The sequence below is a fragment of the Schistocerca gregaria genome, chromosome 1 (assembly GCF_023897955.1).
Source record: "Schistocerca gregaria isolate iqSchGreg1 chromosome 1, iqSchGreg1.2, whole genome shotgun sequence".
NCBI lineage: Eukaryota > Metazoa > Arthropoda > Insecta > Orthoptera > Acrididae > Schistocerca > Schistocerca gregaria.
The window spans coordinates 539205444-539223434 of NC_064920.1; positions in this window are offsets into that span (position 1 = coordinate 539205444).

A 17991-nucleotide genomic window follows, 5' to 3' on the forward strand; every position below is an offset into this window, starting at 1 on the left:
TTTTTAGATGGAATCAGAATCAGAATTTTTACTGTCCCATAACATACACAGTTAAATCAGAGATTTAGTGCACTGCAATTACATTTCAAATGTATTATAGAAACAACTTATTACAACATTAATATAAAAAGCACAATTGTTACAGTCGTTTATTTGACATAAAACTGCTAATTTTAATTAACAACCATTTGATTTCTTGCTCAAATTCTTGTTTTTGCATTTCAGTAAGTTTTGAGGATTTCAGTTGTTTTATTGTATTTTTAGTTCACTGTAATAGGAGTTGAAATTCACAATTTTCAGAACTGGTGCTGCCATCTGGAAAGTAGGAGTAGTAGATCTTCGTACCGCTAGGCGGCGAGAGCTGAATATCTGATGAGTCAGTGTGCGGAGTGCCATTCAGCTGGGAGGATGTGTTGTGTGTCCACAGTGATTTCCATAATTGTGTTTGGTGTGCAGCGATTTTACAATGGATCCGCAAACAGAACAGTGGACCTTCATCAGACCACATCTGATGATCCAACCTTCTTGTCACAGGTTATCACCGGTAAAGAGAGATGGATTTACGGTTATGACCCAGAGACAAAGCAACAATTGTTCCAGTGGAAGAGCACGGGCTCACCAAGACCCAAAAAAGTGAGACAGGTGAAGAGCAAAGTGAAGAGCATGATTGCCATTTTCTTTGATATCAAGGGAATCATGCACAAAGAATTCATCCCACCCATTGAAAACAATGAATTCCACATACTACTATGATGTTTTGTGATGGCTCCATGAAAACATGTGGCGACAACAGTCCAAACTTTGGCATCAAGGGAACTGGCTGCTGCATCATGACAACGTTCCCTGTCACATGTCTTTGCTCACCAGGACCTTTTTGGCAAAAACCAACATGGCAGCTGTACCCCACCCACCGTACTCACCAGATTTAGCACCTTGCAACTTTGTGCTATTCCCAAAACTGAAACTCAATTTGAAAGGCCATCATTTCGACACTCTAGAGAGGATTCAAGAAGCATCTCTGGTGATGATAAACACCCACAAAGAACAGGACTTCCAGAAAACATTTGACCAGTGGCAGAAGCGCCCGGACCGGTGTGTACGTGTGGATGGGAACTACTTTGAGGGTGATGGTTTTCAATAGATGGCAGCACCAGTCCAAAAACTTTTGGATAGCACCTCATATTTGACTTGTTTTATTATTTCAGACAGTGTGTGTGTAATCTGCTTTTACCTCTTCATAACTAATTTAAAAACAAGATTTCAAAAGTTGTCACATTACAGATCTCTGCCCTCAGTGGAAATGTTGCCATGCCATAATAAATCAGCTAGTCTTGAAGCCCACACTTAGCACTACATGTCACGAAAGTAGTACTTAAATTCCCACATACCATAACTGTGAATTATTTCTATAACATTTTTTTCATACTCTGTCCACTTTTTTAATGATTTTTTTTACTGCATAATCTCTTTTTTTTTTCAGTTATACTAATTCGGTACAGTTATCTTAGAAGCTAACAGTATACATTAAGATTAATGGCAAAGACTTCAGTCTACTTCATGAGTATATAACCAGTTTTTAGCTTCTATGACATTTGTATCTACACTGTCAGATACCATATGGCTTTTGAATTCTCTCTAGATTTTGTTTACAGTCTCCAAGCCCTTGCAATTATTAGAGATGAAACAATGGAAAATCCAGGATGGAATGTAACAATATTATGAAAAGTAAAGTTGCTACTCACCATATAGCAGAGATGCTGAGTCACAGTCTTTTTGTTGAGCCTATCTGCAACTCAGCATCTCCACTGTATGGTGAGAGCAACTTTCCTTTTCATAATATTGTTGAATTATTAGGGATGCTCACACAAAAACTATCAACTCCTTAATCTTTCATTTTTTAAATAGTTTGATAGTGGAAGGAGTAAATGTTGCATTACTAGAGAAACCCACTCAACTTCCTTATTGCAGTGTGTTGCGGAATTCTCCATGAAAATGACATAAATTATATTTGTACAGAATAACATTCTTAAAGCCTCCTGTAATGGGCACAGGATATGACCTCAGGTAAATATAACCCATTGTCTGCTATCATAAAATACGAAATTTACTGTTAAATTAAATTATGTTTTAAATTATAACTTTTCTTTTATTGACAAAAGTTGTGATATGATAGTACGTATCTTGACTGTGTTGAATATGTCAAAGCGGAGCTTCTGGAAATTTTCAACAGAGAGGGTGTGACTGACTTGTCATCTCTTGCACAGTCACACCACACACATCATTGTCAACATCTGAATGTTTCTCGTAAGAGATTACTTGCGCATCTAATTTCCAAATGAATTCAGTGTTACCTGAGAACTGTCTCTCACATGTACAAAACACTCTTGATTTTTTGCTGCATCAAATTAGAGTAAAATCTTGAGGTATTGATGAAATTCTCCATTGTTCTTGTCAGGAGCAACTGACTGTGGTGAGTGTTGTTATGGTGGCCATTTATAGCCCACAGACAGCTTGTTATTGGTCAACATACATCATCATTAAGTCATGCTGCCATGTCTTTCATTGGAACATAAATTTCTTTATACCTGATGTTTGTTGAGACCTCAGGGTCTGCAGAATTTATAAAATTTCTTGTAACTATGGAAGCTACTAAAATAGTCAGTCCAGCCTCAACTTTACCAACTGATGTGCGGAGTACCAATGGCACATTAAGAACTGAGGTCTAGAGAAAACAGCACTTGCTGATGCCCCCATAGATAAAAATAGAAATAGGTTTGATGAATTAAAATCTTGTCCCTCACTTCTATGTACTGAGACTCTTTTATTAAAGAAGCAGTAGAAATTAGAAAGTGTGAGAACAGTTCCAACCAGGAGAACAGCTATAATATTAGGAGTGCATGGAATTGAGCTCCTGACATAGAAGTTACAAAGAAATCCACTGAATTGTTTGCATTCCCACAAGAGCTTTGACACCATCAGAGCAGATACTGACACAAACTCTGACAGTATGACATATTTCAACCAATAAAGCTGTATGGGGGCTATAAATTGTCAACACAACAAAAGCATGACAGTCAGTTGCTCCTGATGATGATAATGAGGATGGAGCATTTCATAAAAAGCTCAAGCTTTTACTCAGATTTAATGAAGCAAGAAAACCAAGAATGTTTAACACAAGGATGATGTTGCAAGAAACGTTACTCTCTTATAACTACAAATGTAGCTAAACGATCAGAGCAGAAACAAAAAACAGCAACTTAGACAAAACAGAGGCTAGCAATCATAATAAATTTGGACTTTCCCGTCAAAACATAAGAAACTATTAAATATGGAAGATGAGCTGCTCACATCACTATGGAAATTGAAAAGCATGAAAGCATTTATATTAATGTCCCATGCATAACATAGCTATTTTTAGTCTGCCATATATCACTGGTTCACTCACTGAAACCATAACTGTCATTTGAGTGGGGGGTAAAGACAGTACTGAACTAGGTAAACAGACAAGTCCATGTGCTAGCCAGATACTGACAGTAAGTAACAATGAAGTCCAAATTACAGTCCAGGAGAAAATCACTTAGTGAAATGTCATCAACAGATACACTAGAGAGCTTCTTGCAAACAAGGGCTGGTTGACAAATGTGACAACTGCTGTCTGTGGTAGCTCTTAAATCTTCTACAGGTGTTTTCCATGTGACCTGGTGCCAGCAGATATATCCTAAGCATAGTGACATTGTTAGATGCATGCATAATTACATCAACTGATTCATTAATACATCCAGTAGGATTACAAGATCCCTCCATCCTTTACAAGGCCCTCTTTCCCTTGTTCTCAAAAAAATTTGTTATGTTACATTACAATGCAACACTGAACCAGCTTTCTGAACTTTTAATAAACACTCAAGTTTGTATCTATAAGACTCCACAACTGCGAAAGCAATGCATTATCTGACAATCTCAGTTTTGGTAGAGCTAAATCGAACCACCCAGGATGCCCCTCATTTGTTTACTGTGCTTCAACTGAGAGAATTTCTGTTCCCATAGACCAACACCTTCAGCCTATTACTGACAACCTACCCCCGCATATAAAAGATACCAACCATATCCTCTGCCAACTCTCTGCAGCTCCTGCTCCTTTACTACATGGCACTCTGTTCATCACTATTGATGCCACTTTCCTTTGCACTAACATCCCTAACGCCCAAGGCCTTACTGCTGTTGATCACTACCTTTCCCAATGCCCAATGGATTCCAAACCAACAACCCCCTTCCTGTCTGCCATGACCAACTACATCAACACCCACAGTTACTTCTCCTGTGAAGGCGTCACCTACAAACAATCCAGGGTATGGCTATGGGCACTCACATGACACCACCATATGAAAACCTATTCATGGATGATCCGGAGGAATCCTTCCTAAACACTCAGAATCCTAAACCCCTCACCTTGTTCAGATTCACTGATGACATCTATGTGATCTGGATCAAATGAGAGGATATCCTATCCACATTCCTCCAGAACCTCAATACCTTCTCCCTCATTCACTACATATGGTCGTACTCAACCCAACAAGCCACTTTCTCAATGTTGACCTCGACCTGACAGATGCCTTAATCAGTACTTCACTCCATACCAAACCTGCCAACCACCAGCAGTACCTCCACTTCGACACGCAATTGTTAGCACACTGGACTCGCATTCGGGAGGACGACGGTTCAATCCCGTCTCCGGCCATCCTGATTTAGGTTTTCCGTGATTTCCCTAAATCGCTCCAGGCAAATACCGGGATGGTTCCTTTGAAAGGGCACGGCCGATTTCCTTCCCAATCCTTCCCTAACCCGAGCTTGCGCTCCGTCTCTAATGACCTCGTTGTCGACGGGATGTTAAACACTAACCACCACCACCACCACTTCGACAGTTGCCACCTATTCCATACAGCCTAGCCACCCGAGCCCGTCAATCTGCACTGATGTGCTGTCTCTCTTGAAATATACTGAGGGCTTCACTGAGGCCTTTACAGACCATAATGGCTCTCCCAAACTTGTACAAAAACAGATCTCCCATGATTTATCATTCTCATCAACCACCACCTCCCAAAGTCATCACCATCTGGCCACACAGGAGCATTACCCTCATGACACAGTACCACCCAGGTACTCCACCAGCAGTTTGAATGTCACTCATCATGCCCTGAAAGGAGAAATGTCCTACCCACTATCATTTCCCCTCCCCCTCCCACAGTGTTATTCTGCTGCCTGCTGAACCTACACAATATCCTCATCCATTCCTACACAACCTCTGCTCCCAACCCCTTGCCTCATGGCTCATATCCCTGTAATAGATCTAGATCCAAGACCTGTCTCATACACCCTCCCACCACCACCTGCTCCAGTCCAGAAACAAACATCACCTATCCCATCAAAGGTAGGTCTAGCTGTGAAACCAGTCATGTGATCTACAGGCTATGTTGCAACTACTATGCTGCATTCTACATGGGCATGACAACCAACAAGCAGTCTATCTGCATGAGTGGCCACCAACAAACTGTGGCCAAGAAACAACTGTACCACCCTATTGCTGAGCACACTGCCCAACATGATGTTCATTTCAATGACTGCTTCACAGCCTGCATGATCTGGATCCTTCCTACTGACACTGGATTTTCTGAATTGTGCAGGAAGGAACTCTACCTGCAACATATCCTATGTTCCCATAATCCTCCTGGCCTCAACCTTCATTGGTCATTGTCCTTACTCATGTAGCCCCTTCACTGTTCCCATTCTAGCACTATATAGCCCTCTATTCCACCAGTGTACCCAGTCTTTTTACTCCTTACCTGTCCCACTACCCCCACTCTTTCCCCCACCCTCTGTCTAACCTCCTGACTGGACCTAGCTGCCATTACCTCTCCATGCATACTACCACTTTACTGTCCCCCACCCTTACCCTGCTATCCATCCCTCTCCCCACACCAGCCTCCTACTTACCCCTAACTGCTTACCTCTCTCATTATGCACTGCTGCTCATAGTTTGGCTTCAGCTGCCAGAGACAGTGGTCATGTGTGTGTGTGTGTGTGTGTGTGTGTGTGTGTGTGTGTGTGTGTGTCTGTCTATTGGTCTGTCGGAACTATCCCTTTCATAATATTGTTACAATTGACAATTTTTGTGATCTTGCAGAGGCCTTCAGTTGCGTAGATTGTAAAATCGTACAAGGTAAACTAGGTGTGACATTAATGGCATTCCTCTCGTACAGATGGAGTCATATCTTGAGTATACAGAACAGAGGATCACATCAACAAATGATACCATGGGAGTAAGAACAGCTCCAGAAAGGGAAATCATTCTGAAAGGTTTGATGCTTGGCTGATTTCTGTTCTTGACCTACATACATGATTTACGTGAGATGTTGGGGCTCTTTTCAAAAATTGATATTTGCTGATGACACAATTGTACTGATAAAATGCCTGTATACCCCAAACCAGAAACAGCCAAGTGAATAATGGAATAGATTTACTACCAGTTCACAGCAAATGGCTTAATCCTTAATCTTACAAAGACTCATATGATAAATTCCAAAGAAATTAAACAGACATACAGGTATCAGGAGCAGAGATCAATGGGTACACAAAGGATGGGGCTCCATGTGTCCAGGTTCCAATGCATATCTCTCTTTCTCTTTTGGTCATCAGTCTTCTGACTGGTTTGATGCAGCCCACCATGAATTCCTCTCCTGTGCTAACCTCTTAATCTTACAGTTTCGCTTGCAACATACATCCTCAATTATTTGCTGGATGTATCCCAATCTCTGTTGTCCTCTACAGTTTTTGCTGCCCTCTGCAGCTCCCTCTAGTACCATGGAAGTCTTTACCTGATGTCTTAACAGATGTCCTATCATCCTGTCCCTTCTCCCTATCAGTGTTATCAATCTATTCCTTTCCTCTCCAATTCTGTGCAGAACCTCCTCATTCCTCACCTTATCAGTCCACCTAATTCTCAACATTCATCTGTAGCACCACATCTCAGATGCTTCAATTCTCTTGTGTTCCAGTTTTCCCACAGTCCATGTTTCACTGTCATACAATTCTGTACTCCAGACATACATTTCAGAAATTTCTTCCTCAAATTAAGGCCAATATTTGATATCAGTAGACTTCTCCTGGCCAGGAATGCCCTTTTTGCCATTGCTAGTCTGCTTTTAATGTCCTCTTTGCTCCGTCTGTCATTGGTTATTTTACTGCCTAGGTAGCAGAATTCCTTAACTTCATCTACTTTGTGATCATCAGTCCAGATAGGTACATAATAAACTGAGATGTCATCAGCATGTGAATACAATAGTTTCACTCATATTGTTCAAATAATCTCAGACAAAGCTGAAAGTATTTATTCCATACAAGTGTGCTGTAAGAATATTGTTGCAATTAATTTACTCCCTAATGGTAGTTACAATTAATAATACGAATGAATGGACTGCACTTTTCACAGCTGTAATAGTAGGAATAAAAATAATTTCCATACAGACCATGCAACCCTATCTTACAGATGATAACAATATGAAAAAGACTGATTGCTACTCACCACATAATGGAAGTGTTGAGTGGCAGACAATGAAAAGAGTGCTAGATGTTATTCAGCTTTACTACCCACTTTCAAAACTATGCCACTCATATAGCAGTGTGGTTTCAGTTCTCTGAGATTGCAGACGTGTGTGAAAGTTGTGTTTGCATGTGTGTGTGTGTGTGTGTGTGTGTGTGTGTGTGTGTGTGTGTGTGTGTGTCTACTGCTGACAATGGCGTTAATGGCCGAAAGCAATAATTGTGTGAATCTTTTTGTTGAGCCTAACGCGACTCAGCATCTCCGCTATATGGTGAGTAGCAACCTTCCTTCTCTGGTAGTGTTACATTCCACCCTGGATTTTCCATTGTTTGATTTCTGTTTCAGTCCATTTTATTTTCAAGTCAGTCAGCACCCAGCACCATCAGGTGAATTTCTGTGTCAGTCAATGTCATGAATAATCTATTCTTAAGTTCTCTCTGTCAGTCAGTTCTCTCTGTCAGTCAGCAGCAAGCTTTCATAGCACACAATTACTATGTTACTTGTAAGTACTTGTTTGGCCTCCATTGTGTAAATTACCTTGTTAACAGTGTATAAATGAACTACAAAAGACACCCTGTAAATTAGTGCCCCTAATTTTTTTTTTCCGTGGCCTCAATATAATTTGAGTTTATTACATGTTGTGCATATTACTTTGTCAAGCTCTTAAAGAACTCTGACTTTTAGTGTGTAACATGAAAATGTTAATATAACTATGTCAATGCATGGGAAACAGCATGCTGAATTTGAGGAATTTGTCCACACACTGAGTACTCTCTCCTCCTGTTTGACAATGCCAGACCACACAAAACCACAGAGACATCTGCAACAATCTGACACCCTGGGTTCACTATCATCAATCATCCCCCATACAGTCCTGACTTGGCCCCATCCAATTTGCATTTGTTTCCATAACTTAAAGAACACCCTTGAGGGCTTCGCTTTGATAGTGATGAAGCAATGCAAGAAGAGGAGAGGTTGTGAATCCATCAACAAAATCAGACATTCTACAGAGGGTATCAACAAACTGGTCACTCTTTGGAAGAAATTTCATCATCGACAAGGTGACTATGTTGAGAAATAAATATGCAGATGTGAAGAATAAAGATGAAGAATGTTAATAAAACACGTTTTATTTAAAGCCCTTTGAAGAGTTTTCACCTTAAAATTTCAAAGGCATTGTTTTTCAGTATGCCCTTCTATTTACTTTATTTACAGTCCTTTGCATGGAACAATCATTTTGTGGAAACACATATCTACTGTCAATCATACTTAAGATAACTGATCTGTTGGGTGAATACTAAAATAAGTAATAGTAAACTGATCATTATGATGACAGAACTGGTGAGGAAAGAAATATGTGAAATACACTGACAAGAAGAAGTGTCAGGATGATATGCCATGCTTTAAGGCACTGGGGGATAACTTCTATGGAACTTGAGGGAGCTGCAGAGGACAAATAGAGTAGGGGAAGACAGGCATTGGAATATATCCAACAAGCAATTGAGGACATTTGGTGCAAATACTACTCTAAGATGATGCGATTGTCACAGAAAAGGAATTTTTGGTGGGCTGGCTCAAACAGTAAGAATAACTATGACTTTAAAAAAATCTAAATCCATACCCTGTAAAACATTTCTGAACACATGGCAGAGGGTAGTGCCCATTGTACCCCACATTAGAGGGTTTTTTTTCTTTTCTTTTCATTCCATTCACATGTGAAATTTGGGTGAAATGATTTCTTAAATGCCTCTGTTCACACTCCAGTCTTATCTTTTGTGCACCTATATGATGATACACATGGTGCTATAGTATATTCCTTGCTCCTCACTTAATACTGGTTCTTGAAAATTTGTAAGCAAGGTTTTGTGAGATAGTTGACATCTAATTCCAGGGACCTGCAGTTCAGTTTTTCAATACTTATTTAGTCAGTTTCTTGTTCTGTATAATTTATTGTAACAATGTGGAATGAGACACTTTATATTCACATTACACATTCACATGTAAATATGGCTACATGTTGATTATCTACATTTTATATATATATATATATATATATATATATATATATATATATATATATATATATATATATAAAAATTCCACATGGGAAAAATATATTAAAAACAAAGATTCATATATATATATATATATATATATATAAAACTTCCACATGGGAAAAATATATTAAAAACAAAGATTCCAAGACTTACCAAGCGGGAAAGTGCCGGCAGACAGGCACATGAACAAAACACACAAACACACACACAGAATTACGAGCTTTCGCAACTGGCAGTTGCTTCGTCAGGAAAGAGGGAAGGAGAGGGAAAAATGAAAGGATGTGGGTTTTAAGGGAGAGGGTATATGTCTGTGTATGTGCGGATGGATATGTGTGTGTGTGTGTGCGAGTGTACACCTGTCCTTTTTTTCCCCTAAGGGAAGTCTTTCCGCTCCCGGGATTGGAATGACTCCTTACCCTCTCCCTTAAAACCCACATCCTTTCATTTTTCCCTCTCCTTCCCTCTTTCCTGACGAAGCAACTGCCAGTTGCGAAAGCTCGTAATTCTGTGTGTGTGTTTGTGTGTTTTGTTCATGTGCCTGTCTGCCGGCGCTTTCCCGCTTGGTAAGTCTTGGAATCTTTGTTTTTAACACACACACACACACACACATATATATATATATATATATATATATATATATATATATATATATATATATATATATATATATATATATATATATATGTGGGGCTCTGCCATAAATCAAACAGACTTGTGACAGATTGTGCTTCCCTTGTTTGTGTACATTCAACATTCCCTGCTAGTCCTAGTTTCACAGTAGCCTACTAATAAACTGCTCAATTACTGAGCCTACAAAATCCTTCCATTTCATATTCCTTTAAATTGTTGTGTATGGGTATTAGTATGAGTTGTCTGAATTCAATTGTAAGTCACTGATACTATAGTCATTAGATTTGTCATAAAGTTACAATATTACATTTCTGAAAATTTAAAACAATTTCCCAGTCTTTGCATGACTTTGAAATGGTATCAAGATCTGATTGGATATTGGTGTAGATAACTGCATTATCAGGAATGAAGTCTGAGGTTGGTGCTATTATTGTCTACGAATTCATTAAAGTAGAATAATAGCAGCAAGAATCCCAACACACTCCCCTGGGGTAGACCTGGAGTTACTTATGCTTGTGTCTGCGACACTTCATCCATCAATATCTTCATTCTCATACCAATAAATATTTTGCATTCCCTTCCAACAAATACTCAAAACAGTCACAAATTTCATTTGATACCCCACATTATCATACTCTCATTAATACATACTGGTGAGATAAAGAATAAAATGCTTTTCTGAAATCAAGAAATATTGCAAATTATCTTGGATGGTGAGTCATGGATAGATGCAAGGGTGACCCAGGGAAGTGGATTGGATCCCCTGTTGTATTTTAATGAGTTGAGGACAATATTAATAGTAACTTCAGCCATTTGTACATTCTGCAGTTATCTAGAATAAAGTACTCTCTGAAAGAAAGTGCACAAATATTCAGTCTGGCATTACATAATATTTCAAAGTGGCGCAAAGATTAGCAACTTGCTTTACATATTCAGAATATTTAAAACTGTGCTGTTCACAAAACAAAAGACCACAACATCCTATGTCTACACTGTCAGTGAGTCACAGCTAGAATTGCAGCCATTCCCAACTATTGTGCTGTTTTGCAGAGCTGTTTTATTTTCAGTCATTATCATGTATACACACTATTATGATTACTGATTTTGCTGTTAGCCCCCTTCAGATCTGTTATAGCAGATACAAAAAAATCTACAGTTAACAACTTTATTACAACAAACATAAAAAAATACAATTCACATTTATATAGCCTACATGTGTAATGTAGGTATAATGTGCAAGCATACCAGCTTTTCCCACTGCGCAATACAAAATGTGTCCTTTTGTAAGGTTTCTGTGCAGCACATACATGTCTCAATTCACAAATGCTTCAGATGAGTGTTACTGGCATCTTTATATTGTTATAAAGAGCTATGTCTAACAATTTTTAGGGATATGAAATGGAATGTTTAATAAGCTCAGCCGTAGGCAAAAAAAGGTGGCACATTGAAGTTCATAGGTAGGATACTAGAGAAACGTAATCAGTCTACAAAGGAGACTGCTTACAAAACACTTGTGTGACCCCATTCTAGAATATTGCTCAAGTATGTGGGATTCATACCAAATATTGAACAGATGCAAAGGCACAGAATTCGAATGGTCAGGTTTGTCTGATCCATGGAAAAGTGTCACTAATGTGCTAAAAGAACTGAACAGGCAAATGCGTGAACACAGCCCAGCTTTAAGTAATGGTTCCAGTGATATATCACAACCCCTTATGTATCAATCCCATAGGGATCACAAAGACAAGATTAGATTAGTTGCTTGGTGAATGATGCAACCAGCCACAAATACTTCTTGACTGTTTTATTTTACTGCTGAAACCAGTTTGGGACTACCATGCCCATCTTCAAGTGGCTGACATTTTTCATTACATAGATGCTTTGATCAACAGCTTGTCATCTGCTCCACACTGAACAAGAATATTTGAGCATTTAGTGCCACTTTATCAGTTGTTTCATCAATAAAAAATATGCTAAAGTGCTTGCAGTATTGCAGAATTGTTGTGTTCAGTCTTGCATACATTCCAGTAGATGGCGGTTCATTTTGTTGTGGTCCATGTGGTTTTCTACCTCAGTGGAAATGTTCTTGAATTCCACCATGTGTATTGAGCAATGCACACGTGTTACACACTTGATGTTTTGTTTTCCTTTTTCCATAAAGTGTACAATACATGCACAATGCACAACACGTATTTCAACAATATTATGAAGTGTATCACAGTAACTTTTTTACAATGTGTGTGTTGTGGTGGAATTCAAATACATATGCATTGAGCTAAAAAACCATGGACCACAAAAAAAATGAACTGCCAACTACTATAATGTATGTAAGTGAACATATACATAATGCAAGCACTTTAGTGTATTTTTAATAATGAAACAATTGATGATGTGGCACTAAATACTCAAAATATTCTTGTGCAGTGTGGAGCAGACAGCATGATTTTAGCCAAAACATCTACATCATGAAAAATGTTACCTGAAGATGGAGCACGGTAGCCCAAAACCAGTTATGACAGTGAAATAAAACATTCAAAAACTATTTGTGGCTGGTTGCATTGTTCACTAGTTATCATTAACAGCCTTGGAGTTAACAAGATCCAACATGGATCAAATAAGATAAGATTAGATTAATTAAAGTGTGCACAGGGCCATTTAAGTAACCATTCTTCCTGCACTCCATAAGTGAACAGGACAGTGAAAAGTCCTAATAACTGACACAATGGAGTGTACTTCACCATGGTTTGCAGAGTATAGATAAAGATATTTGGGATGCCTCATTACTTTTACCACAGTTATATTCAGTCATGTTTCAAGGAGAGCATAAGGGAACAATTGACAGGAATGGGAAAAAGAAACACAGTAGAAGAAGACTGGGTAGCTCTGAGGGATGAAGTAGTGAAGGCAGCAGAGGATAAAGTAGGTAAAAAGACGAGGGCTGCTAGAAATCCTTGGGTAACAGAAGAAATATTGAATTTAATTGATGAAAGGAGAAAATATAAAAATGCAGTAAATGAAGCAGGCAAAAAGGAATACAAACGTCTCAAAAATGAGATCGACAGGAAGTGCAAAATGGCTAAGCAGGGATGGCCAGAGGACAGATGTAAGGATTTAGAAGCTTATCTCACTAGGGGTAAGATAGATACTGCCTACAGGAAAATTAAAGAGACCTTTGGAGAGAAGAGAACCACGTGTATGATTATCAAGAGCTCAGATGGACACCCAGTTCTAAGCAAAGAAGGGAAGGCAGAAAGGTGGAAGGAGTATATACAAGGTTTATATAAGGGTGATGTACTTGAGGACAATATTATGGAAATGGAAGAGGATGCAGATGTAGACGAAATGGGAGATAAGATACTGCGTGAAGAGTTTGACAGAGCACTGAAAGACCGGAGTCAAAACAAGGCCCCCGGAGTAGACAACATTCCACTAGAATTACTGACGGCCTTGGGAGAGCCAGTCATGACAAAACTCTACCATCTGGTGAGCAAGATGTATGAGACAGGCGAAATACCCTCAGACTTCAAGAAGAATATAATAATTCCAATCCCAAAGAAAGCAGGTGCTGACAGATGTGAAAATTACCAAACTATAAGTTTAATAAGTCACAGCTGCAAAATACTAAGGCAAATTCTTTACAGATGAATGGAAAAACTGGTAGATGCTGACCTCGGGGAGGATCAGTTTGGAACCGTAGAAATGTTGGAACATGTGAGGCAATACTGACTTTACGACTTATCTTAGAAGAAAGATTAAGAAAAGGCAAGCCTACATTTCTAGCATTTGTAGAATTAGAGAAAGCTTTTGGCAATGTTGACTGGAGTACTCTCTTTCGAAGGTGGCAGGGGTAAAATACAGGGAGCGAAAAGCTATTTACAAATTGTACAGAAACCAGATGGCAGTTATAAGAGTTGAGAGACATCAAAGGGAAGCAGTGGTTGGGAAGGGAGTGAGACAGGGTTGTAGCCTCTCCCTGATGTTATTCAATCTGTATATTGAGCAAGCAATGAAGGAAACAAAAACAAAATTCGGAGTAGGAATTAAAATCCATGGAGAAGAAATAAGAAATTTGAAGTTCGCCGATGACATTGTAATTCTGTCAGAGACAGCAAAGGACTTGGAAGAGCAGTTGAACGGAATGGATAGTGTCTTGAAAGGAGGATATAAGATGAACATCAACAAAAGCAAAACGAGGATAATGGAATGTAGTGGAATTAAGTCAGGTGATGCTGAGGGAATTAGATTAGGAAATGAGACACTTAAAGTAATAAAGGAGTTTTGCTATTTGGGGAGCAAATTAACTGATGATGGTCAAAGTAGAGAGGATATAAAATGTATACTGGCAACTCCAAGGAAAGTATTTCTGAAGAAGAGAAATTTGTTAACATCGAATATAGATTTATGTATCAGGAAGTCGTTTCTGAAAGTATTTGTTTGGAGTGTAGCCATGTATGCAAGTGAAACATGGACGATAACTAGTTTGGACAAGAAGAGAATAGAAGCTTTCGAAATGTGGTTCTACAGAAAGAAGAATGCTGAAGATAAGGTGGATAGATCACGTAACTAATGAGGAGGTATTGAATAGGATTGGGGAGAAGAGAAGTTTGTGGCACAACTTGACTAGAAGAAGGGATCGGTTGGTAGGGCATGTTTTGAGGCATCAAGGGATCACAAATTTACCGTTGGAGGGCAGCGTGGAGGGTAAAAATCGTAGAGGGAGACCAAGAGATGAATACACTAAGCAGATTCAGAAGGATGTAGGTTTCAGTAGGTACTGGGAGATGAAGAAGCTTGCACAGGATAGAGTAGCATGGAGAGCTGCATCAAACCAGTCTCAGGACTGAAGACAACAACAACAACAATATTCAGTCATTGAGCACAGATGCACTTTATTATGACTTCCGGCTCTGGCATTAGCCATCTTTAGATCTGTTACAGAAAATATAAAAGAAAATCTTCAGTTAACAACTGCATTATTATGAACATAAAAATTACAGTTCACATTTGTGTAACTCCCATGAGTAATGTAGGTATAATGTACAAACATGTCACTCTCGATACAAAATGTATCTAGTTGCAAGATTTTCTATAAAGCATATATGTATTATAATTTAAGTGCTACAACACTTACTTCGATATTTTTCAAGAGCTGTTCATATATGGATGACAAGCAAAGTGAACATATAAAGATGGCAGGTTGTTGAGAAATGTGACACTGCCATATCACCTGCACACTGCACAGAAAAGAAGGGGATGGCATGGCTGACATTTGAGGAAAACAGGCATCCCAGACAACACAAGACAGCCGTTGTGCTACAGCACAAATGAAGAAAATATAATTGAATAGTTAATAACAAATAAAAAATTGTTAAGCGGCAAATGCCAACATTAACTTTGGGCCATAGAGATTGTTTCAGTTAATGTTTCCTTTATTTTAAAAAGAAAAATCTGGGACACACTTGTCACTATTTTACCTTTATTTTATTTTTATTGTGTCTGTAATCATAAAACATAAATGAATATTCAGGTAATTTTTAATGTGCTTGGACCCATGTGTTAACAATCATGAAAAGGATAATTGCTACTCTCTGTCAAGATGACACATTGATTTGCAGACAGGCACAACAAAAAGACTGTTACGCATAGGCCTTTTGGCCAAAGCCTTCTTCAGAAAAGAAAGGAAACCACACACACCTTCACACAGGTAGGCACACCTCATGCGCACATGACCACTACTATCACTGACTGCTCTTGCCAGACGGCTAGACTGACCAGATAGAGAAGTCATGCAAGTGTGAGTCATGCCTGCTTGCGTGAATGTGTGTGTGCACTTTAATTCATTTTCTGAAGAATATTTTGGCTGAAAGCTCAGTGTCTATAGTCTTTTCATTCTCTCAGTCTGCAACTCAGTGAGTCATGTTTACAGTCAGTAGCAATCTATCCTTTTCATAATTGTTGATATTCCAACCCAGTCTTTCCATTATTTGATTTTAAAATCTTGTGTTATATTTTAACTATCATTTATTTTAAAAGTATGTTATTCACTGTCCCAGACATTATGCAACATGACACCTATTTGTCTAATTATTGTTATCAGTTTATTTGTTGTTGTCAATACCACATATCTGAAGCATTTCTTAATTGTGACCTGCACATGCTGTATAAAAATTTTACAAAGGGATGCATTTTGTATTGAGTAGTTGAAAGAATGATTGCAAAAAATTGGAAGGAACACATAACCTGAGTGAACTTTAACTGGCTGTAATATAGACAGACTTTCAATATTCAATACATATATTCAGCATTTAACATTCGTAAACTTATGTACATCCTTTTCTTGTTACCGCTATTGTGCATGGAGATTGATAAGACAATACTCTTTCCAGGTCACCCCTCCTCTGCTCATATGAATTCTTCTTGTTAGCTTAGATTCTCTTGATACAGGATTCTTGGCACGTGGTGGAGAGATGAACAGATGGGTATCATCACCATGAAAGTACGAATAAACTCTGCTATTTTGATAACACTTTTAATGAACAATTGTAATACACATTTTTAACAATATCCACTTGGCAGAACTCACAAAACGTCCACCCACTATCACTTATTGAGATGTACAGACTTTTTAACAATATTGACTCAGCGGATCTCATAATACACCCACCTACTATCACGTATAGACACAGACAGATGAATCTAATGCAAACTGATATTTTTATACCTCATATCTACATCACTCATATAGACTGTACAAATGTGAATTGTAGTTCTTTTGTGTTCATTGGAATGCAGTTGTTAATTTATATTTTCTTTCGTATTTGCTATAGCAGATCTGAAGATGGCTAACAGTGAAACTGGTAATCATAATAAAGTGCATTTGCATTCAGTGACTGTCTTTTTAAAAAAAAATCCCTCATTATGTTTGAACTCAGGATATGCTCTAAGGCTCTACAGCAGATACATGTTAGTGATAATGCATGCCAGTTTTGTGAATCACTTCTTATTGAGTACAACTTGCACATTCCGCAACTACGGTACTAGGCACAGCTCTTTGTTTGAAGAATCTGCTGTATACTACAAAAATTAGGTACAGGTAGTCATAGTGTAAAAGTTACAACTGATGTTCATGTCACCCCAGATGAATTTAACCTCTTTTTATCAATGCAGCAAACCCTAATCTCTCATTTCTTCATAAGAAGAGTTCAAAATCAAATTCACAATCTACTTATATAAACCAGTTTTTACAAAACTTTGCTGATATTGTGCCAACCTGTAATTGGGGACATGTGGAAATAAGTGATGTCATTAAATCAGTGGCAAAGTTAAGTGACTCCAGATCAAAAGATATTTATGGCCTCTCAAATTTTGTGATTAAAAAAATAATTGACGTGATACCATTCCCCCTCTGCACACTCATAAACTGGGTACTTGACAGTGGTATTTTTCCAGAATGTCTAAAGAAGACAGTAGTAATTCCATTACACAAAGAGGGTGATAAAAACTGCACTAATAATTATCGTCCATTTACTCTGATACCTATTTTTTCAAAAATAATCGAATATTGTATACAAAAGCAAATTAACATGAATTTGTCAAAAAACAATGTACTGACTAAGTCTCAATATGGTTTTAGGGCCCATTTATCAACAATTAATGCTGTTGAAAATGTTGTTTCTATTGTGCAATCTTCTTTTGAATCCAAATTATCTG